General features: G+C 40.3%; 1 pseudogene; it reads left to right on the top strand.

Moving 5' to 3' along the window:
- Window positions 1-4,225: 4,225 nt before the first annotated feature.
- Window positions 4,226-5,260, top strand: LOC139016931 (induced myeloid leukemia cell differentiation protein Mcl-1 homolog pseudogene; annotated as a pseudogene).
- Window positions 5,261-7,337: the final 2,077 nt, after the last annotated feature.

Genomic DNA, 7,337 nt, shown 5'->3' with positions numbered 1-7,337 from the left:
ATCTTCACTCCGGCCAAAGTCTTCAGTCTTTGCTGTGACCGGAGACTTCAGTCTTTGCTTCAGCCCAAGCACCGCTCCTGTAGCTCCCTCCACCCCCTTCCCTCCCCCTCACAGCTGGCATCCCAACCCGCCCAGCCACTCAGCGCCTGCATGTGTGCTGCCCAGAGGCCCGGAGTGGCTAGAGGACGGGGCCGTTGCCATCTTTTTTGGGTTAGTTTGCATACTCACTCCTGACTGGCTGGTGGGTGTTGTGGGGGTATGGTCAATTTGCATCCCTCTCTTTTATTAGTGTAGATGTGACTTAAAGGGCACTATGTTTTTCACTCTACTTCCATTATCACAACTGTAATATGATCCTAAACAATATCTCCTAAACAATTATTAAAGTAGGTATCTAAGTTTTCTTGCCATAATGATTTCTACCCTTCCAATAGATATTTTCAATATTTTTACATTATTCTTTTTATTAAAAAATGTCTAACCATGTCATTCTCTTGCTCGTGTCATTTTACACAATAGTAATATCATATTGTTGACAGTAAATTGAACTAAATTGCAATTGGTCTATCTAGTGATATGCATGTGCATCAGTTTTTAAAATTATAAGCCACTGAATTTAAGAACAAATGGGTTTTTTGTTGTTGTTGTTGTTGTTTTTTAAATATATTTTATTGATTTTTTTACAGAGAGGAAGGGAGAGAGATAGAGAGTTAGAAACATCGATGAGAGAGAAACATCGATCAGCTGCCTCCTGCACATCTCTCCCACTGGGGATGTGCCCGCAACCCAGGTACATGCCCTTGACCGGAATCGAACCTGGGACCCTTCAGTCCGCAGGCTGACGCTCTATCCACTGAGCCAAACCGGTTTCGGCACAATTGGGTTTTTAAAAATATTATTTCATGCGTTTAAAATCAGAGAAAAACAATTTCTTCTAAGAATAATTTACTGAAACAAAATTAAGATTTTCAGAAGTCTACTAAGATTTAAACCAGATGATTTTTAAATATATGCAACTATTCTTATTTATAAGTTTATCTTATGTGATTTCATGAGTAGTACCAATGACAAAACTCAATGTTTGAAAATATAGAATCAATAGGGTATTGAAAGTAACTCAGAGAAATATCTTCCACTTTCTCCTCTTCATCTTCCAATTTTGATTCCTTCTTACATATTCATATGGAAGCTTATATGCACATATTAGTTATACAAACATTGTATCCATATGGAAAATAATAACTCTGATTACAAGACCTGGGAGTATTGGCTAGTTCTAGAAATAGAATTAACTAGGTTAAGTCTAATAAATTATGATGTGGGGTACCATCCATGAGCACAATTAGATAAATTTGTCTATCTTCTATTTGTCCCCTAAGAGGCAACGTGACTTTCACAAATAATGTCAACATGTGCTAAAGTTATGTTTTAGTAAATAATTAAATAAAATTTGAGAGAATCAAGTTAAAAGAATCATTTTTCAAGTTGAGAAATGTACTTATGAGTGAAATTTTATAATAAAACAAATTTAAAATATGTTTTAAATTAAATTTAGGGATGTATTTTCATATGTAGTTTTTGCAAATGTTTGCTCTGTTGGTAGGCAGATCTAACATAGAATTTACTACTATGCATTACATTAATTAATTAGTATGTGCACCTCCATTAATAGACTGATTTTTTTCAACAGTAATAGATATGTTTCAGTTATCTGTTATTACTGAAAGAACGTGGAGTAAAACTGCTATTTAGAATTGCTTGCTGAATAAATGAGTAAATGGTTCAATAGAAAAACACAAACACAAAATAATCTGTTGTTCTACATGATTGGTATCACAAGATTTCAGTGTATGTTAAACTTTGGCTGAGTTTTTATTTCTTATCTCTTACTATGATTCATTTTCTAATGCAAGTAGGTCTATCTCTCTTTCTGGAATGACTCATAGTTAAAAGTAGAATAAGAAATGAAAAAGGAAGAAGCAGTGTGCTAACCAAAGAAAGTGTAGGCTTAAAATTCAAATACTTCTGGTACAAAATAAAGACATGCCGTAGTCTCTCGGTTATCTCCTGCCTCCAACTCTAAGACTGTTATGTTTTGAAAACAGACGCTAAATTATGTACAATCAAGGGTGTATGCTATTATAATTTTTTAGAGTCTTGTCAGGCAAATAGGACCAAGGAGTAAAAAGTATAAGGAGCAGTACCTAATTTTAATCCAGTTTTGTTAAAGGCTGCACAGCCAATACCTAGAATAATATCTGGCATACAGTATACATTTAATATGTGTTTTTAAAAATATTTCCAGAGCCCTCTATGTTGAAGAGAAATAAAAAGCTTCCTTAGGGACTTCTAGTTTCAGTGCAGACATATACAGAGCTTAGAATTCTTCACTCTCATGCTTACATGTAAAAACTAAACAAAGTCAATGACTTTTCTTGAAACTATAGACATTTGAGTTTATAAGGAAAATCTATACCCTACAATCTTAAGAGATAGGCAAATCCACACATTCACAGTGAGGATCTATTATCTGAGGTAGAGGCACTGGAGCTGCACAATGGCAGGAACACTTAATGGTAATTTTCATGAACTGCTAAAGGCTGATTTTGGACTACCATGAGAATGAGAAACTCCTTGCGAACGTGGTTGTAAGGGTGTTCCCACACTGTCATATTTTCCCTTTAGGAACTTGATCAGGGGCTCACAATAATAGCTAAAAAAAAAGATCCTCTGGTACAGTGGTTCGCAACCTTGGCTGCACATTAGAATCACCTGGGAATCTTTTTAAAATCCTGATTTCTGGGCCTCATCCTCCAGAAATTCTGTTTCTTTGTTACTAATGTTGTGGCCCCACCCCATAACAAAGAAACAGAACTTCCAGAGAATGAGGCCCAGAAATCAGGATTTTAAAAAGATTCTCAGGTGATTCTAATGTGCAGCCAAGGTTGAGAACCACTGCTCTGGTAGTTTAGCAGGTGAGAGGAGAAAAATAATCATTGTGATTATAGCAGAGCATTCTCTCCAGGTGAAAAAAATGTTACCAGGTTTTCAGTCCAGCAGGGGGAGTGGCATGTCTCACACTTCAGGTCCCTTTCTAGCCTTCCTGCTTCACTTACAACAATTAGTGAAGATCACAACCCAAGGTGCAGGTCCACTCCAAGATATAAATTTAATTATAATTATGGAACACTTCCCTTCCCCACACCTCACCACCACACCCAGAGGAGTATTGTTATTATAGAAAAAAAAAAAAAAGAGAACCAAGACACAAGCTTTCTTTCAAGAGGAGTATCTCTGGAAACCCAAAATCACCAAGGGAGAGAAAAACAAGGGCAGAGAGGTACACTGAAACCTCTGAAACATGTAATTACAGCAAACATTAAACACAGCACAACTGCTAGCACGATTACCATAAAAACTCACACGAAGACCTATATACTCAGTGCCTTTCGCTCAGTGCAACATGTCCTACTTTGAACAAAACATTACAAGACATGCTAAAAGGCAAGAAAAATCAGTCTCAAAAGACAATGCAAATATATGAACAAGATTTAGATATTAAAGAAGTTTGGAATTATCTGACAGGAAAATTAAAATAACTATGGTGACACAAAATCATTATTATTAGAAATGAAATCTAGAAATTATTAGATTTCATGGACATTAAGATAATAATATTATGAATAACTATATATCCCCAAGTTTATAACCAAAATAAGATGGACTAATCCCTTGGAAAACATGGTCTGCCAAAACTCATATAGGAAAAGACAGATGTCTGAAGAGGCTTATATTTATTAGGGAAGTTGAATCAAGACAGAGAGCAGCAGACCCAGATGAGTTCACTAAATGAACTCTACTAAACAGTTAATGAATAATTTATTCCAATTCACTATAATATCTTCCAGAAGACAGAAACAAGAGGGGATACTTTCTAGCTCACTCAACGAGAACAGCATTACCCTAAAAAGCAAAACCAGACAAAGACTTTACAGGGGGTTACAAGAAAACGATAGTCCATTTTGAACATAAATGCAAAATTCTTCAACAAAATCTTAGCATATTGAATCTAACAATTTATAAAAAGAATTGTATAACATGACCTAGGTATGCAAGGTTGGTTCAACAATCAGAAAACAATTAATGGACTTACTTCCGCTTCCTTCCAGTAGGGAGTAGGCGCTCCCCCGGGTTTCTCTGCCAGGTAACGGCTCGCCGGCTTGAGATGTTTGGCCCCAAAAGAAATGCATTCATCGGACTCAACCTCCACTGCGGGGGGGCAATTGGCGGCCTGGCCTCGCCTTCAGGAAAAGGGCTTCCGACTCCCCTGCCGGAAGGAGGTCCCTGCCCCTAAGAGTCAGGGGGAAGGGAAACGGGCACGGTGATTGGCTGGCTGGAGCTCTGGCGCGAGCCCCCAAGCCACTCTTGCGAGGGATCCAGGGAGGGTCGCGTGAGGGATGCTGGGAGGATCGCGCAGCCCTCGGCCCTCGCCCATGGGCACGGAGGGTCCCGATGGCATCGCGGCCCCGGCCAGATGGCTGTTCTCGCCCATCAGCCGGGCCGTGCTGCCTGATGAGCTGGGAGCTCTGGCAGCCGACGCCATCATGTCGCCCGGAGAGGAGCTGGGCAGGTATGAGCCGGAGCCGCTCCGCTCCGGAAGCAGCCAGCTGTCCTGCCTTTGCTCCAGCTGGTCGGGGAGGCCAGCGAAGGCCCCAGTGCAGGTGGCTCACTGCCCTCGGCCCCGCCCCCTGCTGAGGAGGAGGAGTTGTCACTGCGGCCGCTGGAGATGATCCCTCAGCACCTTAGGGAACGGGCTAGGGCGCCAGGGACCAAAGCCAGGGCCCGCGGGTCGGCGGGGTGCAGCGGCGTGCAGCGGGGTGCGGCAGGAGACTGCCTTCCTAGGTATGCTTCGGAACTGGACACCGAAAACGAAGACAACGTCAAATCTTCGTCTAAAGTGATGGTTCATGCTTTTAGGGACGGAGTAACAAACGGACAGGATTGTGACTCTCATTTCTTTTGGTGCCTTTGTAGCCACTTGAAGAGTATAAACCAAGAAAGCTGCATTGAACCGTTAGCAGAAGACATCACAGATATTCTCGTAGGGACGGAACAAGGCTGGCTAGTCAAACAGAGAGGCTGGGATGGGTTTGTGGAATTCTTCCAGGTGGAGGACCTAGAAGGCGGCGTCAGAAATGTGCTGCTGGCTTTTGCAGGTGTTGCTGGAGTAGGAGCTGGTTGGCCATATCTAATAAGGTAGGCTTTTAAATGAAATAATTCACTCTTAACCAACTCCAGCCACCAAAATCCACAACCATCTGCTGTGAAACCAGTGTATGGATGAAGTTGGACTTCAGGCTGTCCAGGCTGTAACCTCCAAGCAAGGTAGAAAAGCAAGTGGCAAGAGGATGGTGACGAACAGGAATAAATAACATGGAAAAAGTGGTCCCCCTTGAGGAGTTACTGTCTGAAAGAAGCAAAGTTACGTTTCAGCAACAGGCACACTTTGGGAGGCCCTGGAGGAGGACTTTCGGATTTAGTGAAGATGGAAGGGCGGAGAGACTTGACATCCTTGTCTAGAACAGGGGGGTGGCCGGTAGCCAGGCTAGTCATATAGAGTTCATTAAATAGGCCCTTCTTACTTCTATAGTGTTAAAAGAGAAGCACTAACCATGCCAGTGAACTGTAAAGTGGATTTAAGCTCCAATAGAACGATGACTAGAAGCCTCAGTAATATACATCAGAGTGTGAAGGCGAGTTTTTTCCTCTGTATAATTAGTTTTCCCAGGTATGCTTCTTGAAGCAAAGTCCAAGTGCTCAGGACTTAAACCTATTCTACTTTGGCTTGGTTTGAGTGGTTTAGTTTGTTAGCTTGCAATGGCCAAGAATACTTGACTTAGGCTCAATCATTGTAGTTACAAATGTGGATTGTCCTCAATGTTTAAAATAAAAACAACTTGTAAATGTATTTGTAAGAATTGTATATATTTTTTCAGAAAGTCTATTTCTTTAAAATGTAAAGGGACAAGAGTCGAATTTCATTAGTTTTTTCAAACCCTTTTAAAGTTTACAACTTCTATAGTTAGGAACCTATTTCTTACAGCTTTTCTATTCTAAACCTTGTCCTGGTCAATTCTAGATTATATACGGAACAAGTTGATGTAATTGTATGCAATCTGGTTGTGGTGGAACAATTATGATTCATAACAATGCAGGCTTTGATTTTCCTATCTGAGTTTGGTAATATTCCTTATAGGGCTTCTTAAAAAACACAAATAAACAAAAAACCTGAGAAATGGGAATTAATCCTTTCACTTTATACACATGTAAATTTTCAATAATTGAGGCAAGGTGTGGTTCTAAGGGGGTTAGGGGGGGCAGGCCGATAATATATAAATAATGAGCTCTGATTGGGCAACAACTTGTTTTGAGTTTCTTCTGTTCGTCCTAACTTAACTGGTGAAATTTATGTTCATGAGCTCATCTGCAAAGCTTTTAAAAAGATTTTCAGCTGTTTCAAATGGGACTTATTATCAGTATGTGTATAAAAAGATCACATCAGGTAGATGAGAGACGTTTGATCCTGTGTTTGCTTAATAAGTTGTAAAGTGATGGCTTTTAAAAACAGGCTATAGCCCTAACCGGTTTGGCTCAGTGGATAGAGCATCGGCCTGTGGCCTGAAGGGTCCCAGGTTTAATTCCGGTCAAGGGCATGTACCTTGGTTGCGGGCACATCCCCAGTGGGGAGCATGCAGGAGGCAGCTGGTCGATGTTTCTCTCTCATCGATGTTTCTAACTCTCTGTCCCTCTCCCTTTCTCTCTGTAAAAAATCAATAAAATATATTTTTTAAAAAAGTAAAAACAGGCTATAGTGGTGCTATTTTAGGTTGGCTTATTAAACACAGGTCTAAGCCTAGTATGTCAATAAAGCAAATACTTAATTGTTTTATTTCTATTTTTAAAAGAACAATCAATAGCCCTAGCCAGTTTGACTCAGTGGATAGAGCATCAGCCCATGGACTGAAGAGTCCTGGGTTTGATTCCAGTTGGGTGCTTTGGCTGCAGGCTGGATTCTTAGCTCTGGTCTGGGAGCATGTGGGAGGGCAACTAATGGATGTGTCTCTCTCACATCGATGTTTCTCTCTCTGTGTCTCTCCTTCTTCCACTCTCTCCAAAAAAAAATCAATGGAAAAAATATCCTCGTATGAGGATTAACAAAAACAAAATAAAACAAATAATCACAATTAATGTAATACATCAACATTAATAGGCTAAAGAAGAAAACTCACATGATCATATTAATAGATGCAGGAAAGCAACGATGATACCCAATGCCT

This window comes from Myotis yumanensis, unplaced genomic scaffold, assembly GCF_028538775.1.
Source record: "Myotis yumanensis isolate MYYU_CA2020_CCGP unplaced genomic scaffold, mMyoYum1.0.hap1 SCAF_9, whole genome shotgun sequence".
NCBI classification, from domain to species: domain Eukaryota; kingdom Metazoa; phylum Chordata; class Mammalia; order Chiroptera; family Vespertilionidae; genus Myotis; species Myotis yumanensis.
The sequence above is the reverse complement of the archived record's forward strand: the minus strand, read 5'-3'. Positions and strand labels throughout refer to the sequence as shown.